Raw genomic sequence first — 14568 nt, 5'->3', positions numbered from 1 at the left:
AAATTTCTTTTCTTCTCATGGCTAAACAATATTCCACTGTGTACATACACCACATCTTCCTTATCCATTCATCCCTTGATAAACAAACACTTAACCTGATTTCACATTTTAGCCATTGTGAATAATCCTGCAATAAACACTGAAGTGCAAATATCTTCTGGTTACATTTTATGTCTTTGCCTCAGCCAAGCGAGGTTTAGAGGAATGTCCTTCCCCTCTACAATGCTCACCATGTCTGTGACCATTAGTTGTGAGTTTGCCCCCTCAAACCCCCTAATCCCTGGAGAATATGACTACCGTGTGAGCACCATAGTGTTGATCAGTTAGTACCAATTTAACGGCGAGTATCTGTGTAGACTCAGCCCTTGAAGGCAGGGAGAACGGTGAAAAGTCACTTAACCTGTGTGACCAAATTATTTTTAAGTTTCAGATTTTCTAACCTTCTTGGCCTCTGGTCTTTTGAAGAGGCAGCCTAAATTTTAAAGAGGGAGGTGATCCTCTCAGGCTGCAATTCCCAGTAGAAAGAAAGTCTGGGCCACCTGTGTCATTTTAAACTTTCTAGTAGCAACATAAAAGAAAAGGCAAAGAAACACGTGCATTTGATTGTAATAATTTATTTAAACCAATATATCTAAAATATTGTTTCTTTATGTAATCAATATAATATAATTAATGAAGTATTTTTTTTTTAATTTTGGTATGACATCCCTCAAGGTCTCTTTGTATTTTAAGCTTCCAGCCCAGCTGGATTCAGAAAGCACATTTGGATACACAGCTGGTTTTTCCACATTTATTTATGTTAAATTTGATCAATGGGTCCAAGTAAGGTCTGCCTGTTTCTTTCATACAATTGTTTAGCACTTTTGATTAGTATTTTTGTAACTTCATTTATTTTACTGAGGGTTGCCAAATACCACTTTACTAATTCTATTATATCTTTGAAAATATTAGTTCTCACTCTTCTACTAAGAATTGCATTTTCTCATGAGCTCATCATTATATTAAAAAGTAGCCTATTAGGGCCAGGCATGGTGGCTAACACCTGTCATGGTAACATTTTGGGAGGCTGAGGCAGAATTGCTTGAGGCCAGGAGTTCAAGACCTAACTGAGCAATACAGCAAGATGCTGTTTCTACAAAAAAGGTGTGGTGGTGTGAACTTATAGTCCCAGCTACTCAGGAGGCTGAGGCAGGAAAATCTGCCATGGCACTCTGGCCCTAGCAACAGAGAAAAAATACTAGCCTATCAGGAAACGAAAGATAAAAGTTTGATTCTTTCTTTTATCAGTTGTCACAGTAATGATGGTGTGGCCCCAGCAAACAAACAAAACATATAAGTAGATATTTTCCTAACATTTTTTGTGTTTTTGATGAAATTTTATACACTGCCATCTAAGTTTCTTTTTGAGTTCAAATTATCCCATCTTAGGTCAGTGAGGGATCATTCACATTGCCTCTTTTTTCCTTATACCATCAAACCATGTTTCGAGAGCCCTCTTGTTTTCTAGAACAAACGGATATGTGCTTCCTTTTGTCTGTTATATAAGTCACAAAAGATGTCCCCTTTGGCGTTTTCCTTTTCACTTGACTTACCGTGCTTCCTACTATACACACTATTCTGGCTTTCTATTATATGCTTTATCAATCTTTTCTTTTATTAATATTTTCTGGTTTGAGTCATATACCAGATTCATGACAACTTATAAAAATATTTATCAATATTTTCTTCTACTATTTGTATGCTTTGATTTTTGCCATTTAGATTAACTTAAATAAAGGGGCATATTGGAAATTCAAGAATTAACAAAGTGTTAAACTTTGGGTAAGCGACCTTCTGAGGGAAGCACATAGTACCATGTAGGACACATGGTTCACTGTCAGTCCCTCCCATATCAGACCTCAGCATTTCCTGCTCTCTTCCACATGAGACTCCGTCTGCCACCAAGGATCATGGAAAAGGAAGAGTCTCTGCCAAACACTTTAACGTTCTTGTTGAAGATGCTGATTAGGAACTGGCAATTATTTGGGGGATTCCTGACAAAGATAGAGTTTTTCACAAACAGTCTCAGTTCCACTAATGTGCACTGTCATTTTCACTATAGATAAAATGACAATTGCAGTTCTCTGGGGAGGAGAGGTTACAGAATTACAAGAGTCTAGCTCAGAGTTTTGCTGCCTCCCTTACACACACACACTGGATCCTTAACTGTCATTCTGAGACCGCCATCCTGAAAGCAGGAAGGAGTCAGGTGGAGATACAAAATAAATAAGACCTGGCCTCTACCTAAAAGGGGCTCACACTTTGCAAGACTTAGAAAACAAGACATAGATCCAAGGCAATCTTTTAAATTTATCACAAAAAAAATCAGGGAAAACTAAAATAATTGTCATAAGCATCTTTGCAGAGTGAGACATAATACTACATAATATGAAAGCATACCAATGAAAACATTATAAGTACATATGATACTAGATTATGGCCCTTTAATTATTGAATGAACAGATGATCCATATTTTTAGTATAGAAGATATTAATCCCACAACAATAACGTAGACATCATTCTCACCACTGCTTTTTGTTTAACTTAGACACCAGTGTCTCTACTTTCCTCAATTTTTCTTCCTTTCTTTGCTTCTCTGTTGAACTTCTAATCTCCAGCATACATGTGCTCAAAAGGATAGCAGGTATATGCCAAGGCATATCTCTATGAACTAATGAAGGAAACAGGAAAAGTTTTTATCACTTCTTGAGACTCGATCAGGCAAACACAACAAAACTATATTGTTCTGTAAAACAAAGTTCCTGACATGCCTTAGCATTTTGATGTCATTACACTCCTGTTTCACTGCTAAGGATATAAAACAAATGTTTTCTTAGGGCAACTAAAACTGCTCAATCAAAAAAATCACTAAATAGTCTTTAATACTTCGTATATTTTTAGGGTACTTTCAATATTAACCTATTTACATAATAATTGTCCTAAAATTCCTTAGCTGTATGCATTTCTCATTAAGAGAGAAAAAGTAATCTGTTTAACTTAGTAATCATTTAACCAAACAAAAAAAAAAGTTTTTAAAGACATGGGAAATAACGTTAATCAGGTGTCGGGCAGATGGGGGGGAGGGGATGGGTGTATACATACATAATGAGTGCGGAGCGCACCGTCTGGGGGATGCACACGCTTGAAGCTCTGATGGGGAGGCGGGGGAAGCAAGGGCAATATACATAACCTAAACTTTTGTACCCCCATAATATGCTGAAATAAAAAAAAATTAAGGAACAAAAATAAAGACATGAGAAAGTTATACTGCCATCTTGTGGTTAAAAGTTTATTTACAGCAGCAAGTACTTATATTTCCCATTGACAAACTAAATCCCCAACACAGTATGTATTATCCTGAAAAAATTCCTGTTTAGAACTTACATTTAAGAAAAATAATATTATTCATAACTCTCCCCAATATCTTATGTTAAAGGCCACTAGGTTAAAACAATATATGGCATTGTCAGTAGCTGCTTCAGATACATAAATTAAAACAACTATGCATGTAGCACTATAGCTCATGCTCACCGGAGTGTATAATTTACTATTACTGTAATATACACTCTAGCCCTAAGAACTTTGAGAAAAAGTTTTGTTTGATCCAGGACTCTACTTCAAATTCCAAAGTAAGAACCACCATAGAGAAAATAAATATTATAACTAATAGAAATAGTTTCTTCCATCTCTCTTTCTTACTCATATACGAACCTATTTTCCATACACATCATAATTAAATGGAAAAATTAACTCCAAAAGTACAGTCCTTTGTATTTCTCAAGTGTAGAATCCTCTATGATCTATGTAAGGCACCTGTCACAAATGCTTTGCAATGATGGAATCTAATCTGAAGTTAATCCATTTCTAGATCTAACTCTATCTGCAGAAGATTTTCCTTTTTTAAAAAAAAATCAAATCACCAAAATTATAGGAAGACAGCACACCTATAGGTTTGCACAAGTGCAGAACGTTGATCTGGAATCTGGATCTATGTGAATTCATATCTCAACATTCTTATGAATGTCCACTGTGATACACTAGCCAATCAAATGTACTGCCCTAGAAAGATGCTCCCAAATAACCCTGCTCATTCTTAAATCTCTGGAGAAGATCTTGCAATTTATCCCAAAGTGTTTTAACCTATTTCTACAATCATTCCCCCAAATAATACTACTAAAAATAGCAGCCTCAGCAACAAAAAATTAAACCAGTGTTTCTCACATTGTATTACTCTGATTTGGTACATTTGCTAGTGCATAAATATTGGTAACTCTTCAAGAAATATTAGCATATTGGTATCTCCTCTCTCTCTCTTTTCTTCTTGCTCTCTCTTTCTCTCTCTCCCTCTCTCTCCCTCTCCCTCTACTTCTCTCACTCTCCCACTTTTCCTCCCCCCACACATTCTGAAATTTTCATTTTGGCCACAGTTCCATTTTGGGTTCATCCAATTCCATTGAAACATACATTTCATTCTTCTTTCTCCAAATATAAGGAAGTTATGTCTTCTCCCTACAGCAGTCCATTCTACTATTTACGGACATTAAACTAAATTCAGCCTTGCACTTAACCTAAAGAAACCAGACTCATACAAATGAAAAGGCTCAAGACAAACTTATTTCATGCAACTTAAGAGCCCTCCCTTTTCACAAATGGGCTCTTCCTGTCCATTCTGGGCTTGCTCTCATTTCAGTGAGACACTCCAGAAACTTACCTGGTTGTATAAGCGTTCTGTTGCTATTAATAATACATGAGGGTTGAGGTTTTGCCCATTCCTAATCAATTGCCTGTAAGGACTGGCAGAAAGAGATACCGCCATTGATGCTGACAGAGCCCCCTGCTGGGAAATATGGCTAATTTTGTATATGAACTACGGCATTTAAAACTACTACAAAAACAAGAAATGGCCTGTTGCACTGATTACAAACTCTGTTCATCAATACTCAAGTTTCCAAGGCAGCTATGACATTTAACCCGAAGCCTTATGGGGACAACACACGTATGGGGCTGCTTACCTCATTTCTCATTCTGCACTCTAAGAGGCAGGGTGCCATAGTGGACAAGAGCGCAAGCTTGGAAAACAAAGAGAACAAAGTTTGAATCTGTGCTCTGTCACTGGCCTTGAGCAAGTCACTCAATTTCCCTGAGCTTCACTTTTCTCATCTTCAAGAAGTTACAAATTAATATAGATGATTTAAGCAAAGTAATGTGCTTTACACATAGTAAGCAAACAGTCAATAAAAGTTAGCACTCAAAAACATAAGACATTTGTCTTGTATCTTATCCTATTTATTCACTGCTAGAATTAGGGAGGACCCACTCAACCAAAACAAACACCCAACAAAGTTTATTTGTGACTTAAGATGACAATAAATAAATAAATAAATAAATAAATGAACTCAAAAATAATCAACAGAGCAAATGGACAACTTACAGAAGGGGAGAAAATATTTGTAAATTATACATCTGATAAAGAACTAATATCCAGAATCTACTCAAGCAAATCAGGAGAAAAACAACAAAAAAACATTAAAAAGTGGGCAAAAGACAGGGACAGAAGCTTTTCAAAAGAAGATGAACAAACAGCAAACAAACATATGAAAAATGTTCAATGTCACTAATCATCTGGGAAATGCAAATTAAAACCACAATGAGGCCTGGTGTGGTGGCCCACACCTGTAATACCAGCACTCTTGGAGGCAGAAGCAGGTGGATCGTTTGAGCTCAGGAGTTCGAGAGCAGCCTGAACAAGAGCGAGACCCCATCTATACTAAAAATAGAAAGAAGTTATCTGGACAACTAAAAAGATATAGAAAACATTATCCAGGCATGGTGGCACATGTCTGTAGTCCCAGCTACTCCAGCGGCTGAGGCAGAAGGATTGCTTGAGCCCAGGAGTTTGAGGTTGCTGTGAGCTAGGCTGATGCCATGGCACTCTACCCTGGGCAGCAGAGTGAGACTCTGTCTCAAAACAAAACAAAACAAAAAAAAAAAAACCAAAATGAGATATCACCTAACCCCATTTAGAATGGCTTTTCTTAAAAGGTCCAAAAACAATAGATGCTGGCATGGATGCAGAGAGAATGGGACACTTATAGACTCTTGGTGGGACTGCAAATTAGTACAACCTCTATGAAAAACAATATGGAGATTCTCGAAGAACTAAAAGTAGACCTACCATTCAATCCAGCAATCCCACTGTTGGGTATCTTCCCAAAGGAAAACAAGTCATTTTATGAAACAGATACCTGCACTCGAATGTTTATTGCAGCACAATTCACAATTACAAAGATGTGAAATCAATCGAAGTGCCCATCATTTTATGAGTGGATTAACAAATTGTGGTATATGTTTACCAGGGAGTACTACTCAGCCATAAAAAGGATGAATTAATGTCTTTTACAACAATTTGGATGGAACTAGAGAACATTATCCTAAGTGAGGTATCTCAAGAATGGAAAAACAAATACCACATGTATTTGCTATTAAATTGGAACTAATGGATGGGCACACATGTGCACAGAGGGAAGTAAAAATCACTGGAAATCAAGAAGGGAGGAGGGGTAGGAGGGGAGGGACAAAAACCTACCTAAAGGGTACAGTGAACACTATTTGGGTGTTAGGAATACTTATAGCCATGACTCAAGCATTACAAAAGCAATCCATGTAACAAAAACATTTGCACTCCCTTAATATTTTGAAATAAAAAAAATTTAAACTGAACTCAAAATAGGGATGAACAGAACTATACAAAAATCAGAAAATGGTATTTGAAGGTCTGATATTAGTTTCAAAGTATATCTCTAAAACATGTTTGAAAATCAACAGAGTCAACTCGACCCTCCATTCCATGTTATTTCTACTGTATGCCTTAGAAATGTGAGTCTGCAGGGCACAAAGAAGTTGGAGATACAGATCTGGGAGCCACTTGCAAATAGGTACTACTGAGCCCACAGAGTAGGTGGGCTTGTCCAGGGACATAATAGAATGTGTGGAGCAGAAAGCTTAGAACTATGTAGAATATCAATTTTTGAGGAAAGGGGAAGAGAAGCCAGCAAAGGAGACACTAAAAGTGATCAGATGAAAAGCAGGGGGCGAAAATCAACCACAGAGACCCTTTAAAGAGAAAAAATGGTGAGAGATGTGAAATTCCATGAAGACTAGATAGAATCAGAAATGAAAAGCAGCAGTTAACAGGTTCATCAGAAAGGTAAAGATGGATATGCCAATCATACTAAGCTGAAGACTGAGTGAAGAATCTGTCAGAAGCATTGACTGTGAAAGGAAGCAGGAACACAGGCCCATAGCTTGAGATATGGGACGTGAATCTCAGAAACACAACATGAGGTGGAAAGTACAGTAAAATGTCTGTTGTGGGTTGAACTGTGTCCCTGAAAAAAATGTGTTCAAGTTCTAACCTGAATACCTGTGAATGTGACTTTATTTGGAAATAGGGTCTTTGCAGATGTCATCAAGATGAGGTCATATTGGATTACGGTGGGCCCTAACCCAATGACTGATGTCATTATGAGAAAAGGGACACAAATAGATAGACAGGGAAAGAATGCCATGTGACAATGGAGGCAGAGATTGGAGTGCTCTGCCCAGAAGCCAAGGAATACCAAGGACTGCTGGCAACTGCCAGAAGCCAGTAGAGAGACAAGGAACAGATTCCCCTCACTGCCTCCAGAAGGAGCCAGCCCTGATGACACCTTGACTTTGGACTTTCAGCCTCCAGAACTATGAAAGAATAAATTCCTGTTTTTGAAGCCATCCAATTTGCAGTACATTGTTCTGGCAACCCTATCAACTAATACAAGGTCTGTGGAAATAAATAAAAAATACAGATCTAATAGAATATTTACAATGTGTATAAACCATGATCATACTAAAGTGTGAAATAATTGACAAAAACATTTAAATATCTTAACTACTTGGAAAATAACTGTCTGCCAATTTGGATATAAAAATAATGTGAGAATGAAAGAAAAAGGAAAAGGAAATTGGTAACAAAAACTAGTTAAAATCTAGTACAATTGTGAAAACGCTATAGAAGCCCATTGACATGGCTTCTTTCACTCATTATCATTTTAAAGATATCACCTAGTTAAATCATAAAAATGTCTGAAAAGGATTTGTCCAACTCTCTTCAGTTTGTGATACTGGAATGAGAAATGAAACATAAATAAAAAGATTATCATAAGCGTCTCACTCATAAGGTGACAGAGATTTTAGACCTAAAGGTATTATTTTTCACATCATTTACTGAATGAATTCAACAAAAGAAATGATTGTTGAAAGAAAGTATAATATTATTGCAAATGTTGTCTAATGACTAGAACCCCTGAATACTTTTCTTTCTTCAGAGTAGGAGCCTAAGAATAATATTCTATGGCTTGGGCTTCTGACATTTATTTATTAATATCGTCAACAAACATTTCTGAGCACCTACTATGCTATACTCTGAAACACCCATTTCTCAATGCTCTGAGATGTTGTACATCAAGTATGGGAGCAAGGGGGAGGTGAGGAAGGGCTGGTTTAACAATACGTTCCTAGAACATTGTGTAAAAGTTTTATGTTTTATGTCAGTTGAATCAGGTACCCACATATTAAGGGTACTTACACTTTTAAAACATCTTGAAGGGAAGGAGAGTAAAATAAGATATCCTTTGAAATGTGGTTATGCAACTCATATTTTATTTGTTCTTAAATTCTTATTTTAGAGAACTAGACTTTCTTAAAGAGAGACAAGCTGCATTTTAATTGAAACAAATCCCTTAAAAATATTTTATAATTAATTTGAGCAATAGAGTTGCTTCCTCTTATGTGGTTAAAAAAAGGGGGATATTTTTCCTCCCTAATCACCCAGATAATGGGTTCGAGCCTCCCTTTGATGTGTCATAAAGGCTCACCGGTTTCACTAGAATCTGCTATTTATTATCAAACACTTACATTTTCCCAAATCCTGAATTTTCCAAAGGTGCTATTCATCCAAATCACATGTGTGTCCCCTCTGCACCCATTCTAAAAAAGAATTCTCCTTGATAAAAAATTTAGCCTTCATTACCCCCTGGTGTATCAGCCCTTTTATTACCTAGTCCAAATTAAAATCCAGAAGACTTCTAGTATACATACCGACTATTCAGGCATTTCTTTTAATTGCATTTTAACTGTTATGTTAAAGTAAGAAAATGTAGAAATCTTGTGAAAATGAAGCATAAGATACAGAAGATCAGTTTTAAAAAATGAAGATTTTAAATTATCCTTTATGTTTTTATTATGTTTTATTAACCTTTTTAGGTTAAAAGCCTTGGACTCTCTCCCTATCAGAATAGGGCACAGTTTGCAGATACTTTCAGACAATTACTCTCCCAGAAGCCTATGCATGAATCCCAGGTTTCCCTCCCCAAAAAAGTTCTTTCATTTCACTCTCATTTGACTCTTTGAAGGTGATTAGTGAGATTACACTGCACAAAGTACTTGAATTATGCTTAGTGTAAAACTGGAAAACATGTTTCCAGAATACTTTGGCTAAAACAATTCATTGCAATGAAAACAATGGATTCCAGAGAGATGCACAAAGTGAAAACACAATCAGTGATGAACATGTGGTGGAGTGCAAGTCCTTACAAGATACCAGGGACTAAGTTGAGGTTGGAGAGGAGAGATCAGCAGCCTAGAGATTTTGGAAAATAAATCAGTGTCTTGCCAGCACGGTGCTCATGTATATGGTATATAGAAGGGAATGATGCTATAGGAATTGTTCTCAGTTGGCCTTGCTGATTTTGAGTGATATAAGATTCTGGGAGGCAGGAGGAGGGTCCTAGAGTTGCCACTGTAGAAGGGAATTCGGTGTGGACAGGACCTAGGCATGACCTAAGGAGGAAGCCTGACAGGCCCTGGCAAGAGCAGGGCCTCTCAGAGGCCCAATGGGACTTTGTCACAGACCCTGGGAGGTTCTGAGGTTGGGTGTGAGAACCCAGTGAGAGGTTGTAGAGAATGACCCTCTGTGTGGGCCTGACAGGCTCCTATATGACATGGAAAATAAGAACACCCTATCGGCTTTGGAAATACATGAAAGGGCCCAAATTAGTCATCAGGGAGAATGGGAGGGTCTGAGGTGGACCTGTGCTCTTGAAAGCTAATTTTTTTCCTATACAGATGAAATTATTTGGAGTGAGGAAGAAACTATTCAGCAACAAAACTGTAAGGATTGTATTTGTAGATAAAAGAGTTCTTTTAAGGAATGTAAACTAATAAGAGCTACAGAGATAATGATAGCTAGTAAACACAACTTGAGCTTTCCAGCTTCTAAAACAGCCTGGAAGTGGGAACAGCATTCTCCCAGTCCCTATCCTACCCTTCACTTCCTGTAAAAATGGCTGCAAGCTTGTTTAACCATGGCATGTTAATTATCCCCTCTGTGCATCAGTGTCTTTCCCTGTAACTGGGGATTATAATCCTGCCTACCTTGTGGAGTTGTGGTGAGGATTAAAAAATGTTAATATATGCAAAGCTTAGAACTGGGTCTGACTTTAGTATTTACCCAATAAATGTTAGCTAGCTTTATAGTTTGCATCATTTTTGTGTTAATGACAATGTCAAAGCTGTATGGAGCTGTAGAGGACATCTGGGAAACATTTATGCAGAAACTCATTTTCAAGCTGGGCCTTGGAAAATGGATAGGATTTCATTTGGTAGAGAAAATAAGGGGGAAGACATTTCAGGCACTGGGAGGAATAAAGATGGAAAGTTCTAGGCAACATCCAAAAATGGTAAGCAGGCCTATTTACCAGAAACTGGATGCAATGTGTAGGTGAGGGATAGAAAATAAGCCTGAAAGCTAAATTGAGGGCACATAATAAGGAATACAGAATTCGTTCTTCTCTCTCTGGTCAGCAATGAAAACCAAGACAGATTTCACTTGCAACCCTCTGCAGTTTGGCTTTGGTCTTCCCAATCTATGGAATATTTTTTCTCAAAGGTCCTCTAACACAGTGCTTCTAACACTTTATATAGTACAAACCAGTGACTTGGGGCCTTCCTAAAATGCAGATTCTGATGTGGTCAGTGTGGACTGAGGCCTGAGATCCTACATTTTCAACAAGCTTTCCAGTGCTACCATACTCTTTCTGGCTGCTCATCCATAGACCACAATTTGAGTACCAAAGATCCAATCCAGTGGGCTCTTCTCATTCTCATCTTTACCCCCTTTGCAGTGCTGGGCCTTGTTGATCTTCCTATAGCTCTCATCACTGGCTTCTGTGACTCTCTAACTTGAATCTTATGCTATCACTTGAAACTGAGAACACAGACTCGAAGCCTGCTCTGTAAAAGTCCAGTACATACTGACCTGTCTTGAGCACAGCCTTCATCAAGTCAGACAAAGTTACCATTGGTAACAAGATCTATATATAATAGCTGTAGCTACAATCTCAAGACCAGTCTTTAGATGTGTATTGTCCAAGCAACTGTCAATGCATCAATCTCTTTGGTCTTTTAAATGCAAATATTACAAACTATCTTGATTGTTACAGAGGTGGTCCCCTGCCAAAGCTGTGTTATTTTGAGTCTTTACCCCAGGATTTTGGGCTAGAACTGAAAGAAAAGCAAGTCAGTCTCTTGCTCTCTGCAAGGAACAGAAGCCAAGAGCATGTATACTTAGAATCTGCTAGTGACCACATTCTGCTACATGGACTGGAAGAGCACAAAACAGCAGTCAGATGTAAGAAACAAGACTGAAGTGGACACCAGAAGAACACAGGGAAATAGCTACACAGCATGACATATATCTCCACATAGCCTGGGTAGGCAAAGCTTGACCACAGTCTGGCCTGAGTCCACAGAATGCCCTGTAATTTCTCCAAGTGAAAGGGAAGGTAAGCAGCCTGTGAGGAGCTACTAAGAGGCAGTTTCTCCTCTCTATCTTGTGGAAGATGGCCACAAGGCCATTTGCCCATCCATCTCTAAAGTTTCAGAACAGCACAAGACTTTGCACCCTACCCTTATGTAGATTACAACTGCCGACTTCAGCATAAGTCTATAAACCTGCCTGGCTGTGGTTGGGGGGGGGGGGGTCCTGAAAAGCAGAGTGACCCACCAATCATAACACCTACACTCTGGCCTTCAGTTCTGCGTTCTGTGGTACTAGGGCACAGGAACTGGTGCCATGATGACTTGCTTTTGCTATTTGTGTAAGTAATAAACTGTCTGAATCTATTTTGGCATGTTTACTCCTTATCAGGCAAATTCGTGAAATTATGGCAAGCCTTCCTAACAGCTGTAGTAGTAATACTTGTGGCCCTATTATTCCTACCTCCTTGCTGCCTTGGGAATGCTTGACCACTTGAGAAAGAGAAGAGATGTAAAAACAAAACAAAACAACAACAACAAAAACAAAGTCAATCAACATATTTACTCTACTTCCAAACAAAAAAATTTGAAATATTTTAGTTTGGAAAAAAAAAAAAAAGAGAGAGATGGAGGCCGGGTGCAGTGGCTCTCACCTGTAATCCTAGCACTCTGGAGACCAAGGCAGGAGGATCGCTCAAGGTCAGGAGTTTGAAAGCAGCCTGAGCAAGAGCAAGACCCCGTCTCTACTGAAAATAGAAAGAAATGATCTGGACAGCTAAAAATATAAAGAAAACATTAGCCAGGCATGGTGGCACATGCCTGTGGTCCCAGCTACTCGGGAGGCTGAGGCAGAAGGATTGCTTGAGCCCAGGAGTTAGAGGTTGCTGTGAGCTAGGCTGATGCCATGGCACTCTAGCCCAGGCAACAGAGTGAGACTCTGTCCAAAACAAAAAAAAGAAGAGAAATGGCAGTTCATTTCCTAACTTCCCATCAGTGCTTAAGCCCCTGATTCCAGTTTGTTCCAAGAATGCATCCCAGACCTTCAATTCCATGAGGTACCCTGGTATCTCTCCAATAAACCTCCAAGTTTCTTTTTTATTTTCCCTAAGAAAGCCAGAATATATTTTTGACCTTTATAACCAAAAGGTCATATAACACACCACACACACACACACACACACACACACACACACACACACACACACATAGAGGTTATATTCAATGGCAGTATTAGTAATTACAATTGAGTGCCAGAGAACCAAGTGCATTTTCTGTTTTTATTAAAATTTTACCTCTCTTGTATATTGATTGCTTTCTGGCCCTTGATCTAGTTTATGTAATAGTGTTAGTCTACATTTATTACAATGTAATAAACATAAAGTTTTATGAGAATACTTTTAGTCAAGTAAAAGAAAGCATGACTCTATTTTACTATTATGAAAGTACAAAACATACAAATTAACTAGGCAACTACTTTTGTCTTATAAATGTTCTAATTTTCATTCACATTAGTTACAACTGTAAGAATTATGATGGAATCACCCATTATGTTTGTGGTAAATACTCATCCAACAAAACTGTGTAAGTGGGATTAGAGTCTGATCCACTTTTAACATTCTTTGAGTTTGGCAGTGCCTAATATGTAGCGTGATCATCTAAATCAACATACAGATGCCTTATGAGTCATTAGTCGTAGCTGAGGATACTGATCAATTAGCCTCACTTTCCCTTTGGGACATCTGAGTTTTTTTGATCACAAGGCAGGTGATCAGCCGGCAGAGCCTTGAACATTGTGAAATTTAACCCAAAATAGCAAATAAATTGGTGCAAATTCATCATCACTACTGAGAAACAACTAAAAAAGTAAGCAGTGGGGCCACTGTCATGATAATAATGAATGGACATTACACAGTTACCTAAAAGAAAAGAATGCCTCCATTGTTATATTAATAGAAGGACATTTTTAGGAAAGTGTGCAGATTGTAAGAGACACATCTGGTGGCTTTGGTATCCCTGAGATGCAAGCAGTTCATGACATAATGATAACTAAACATAATTTTCAGTAGTCCCTTATAAAAAGTCCAAATTTGTGTGAAAATAAAGTAAATTTTACCTAGTCAAAGTTAAACATTAGACATCTTTTAGTCTGTGTCTTAATATGAGTTATTAGAGTTACCACAATATAATTTATTAAAAGAATAGCTGCATTTATAAAATGTTTTATGGTGATGAGCCAGTTAGACAATGATAATTACTTTACATATTTATAATAAAAATGCATCACAGTATGTAAGATTAAATTTTCAACCAACTCATAATTTATAGTTTAAATATCTTTAAATTACATGCACATGACGTATCTTATGGTTAGTAACTTTCTCCAGCCACATTTAGAGGTAATTATTTCCAAGACTAGTTATAATAGATTTTTTTCTAAAGGTTTTTTCCCCACAGCATAACTCTCCATAAATTGTGAGCCCATTATATCAAAGGTGTTTATATGTCTTAACATATGCATTTGACTTTAATGTGAGTATTTAAGGCACAAATGTCCCCAAGCAAGCAGAGTATGCAATAAGAAGCCCTGAGTACTTTGAGGAGGGAGGCAGGATTTATATAAGATCTGAGCTAGCTTGTAACAGTCTACAATTGACAACATAAGTAAGACGAAACTA

This window comes from Lemur catta, chromosome 13 (assembly GCF_020740605.2).
Source record: "Lemur catta isolate mLemCat1 chromosome 13, mLemCat1.pri, whole genome shotgun sequence".
Classification (NCBI taxonomy): domain Eukaryota; kingdom Metazoa; phylum Chordata; class Mammalia; order Primates; family Lemuridae; genus Lemur; species Lemur catta.
This window is presented reverse-complemented; position numbering follows the sequence as displayed.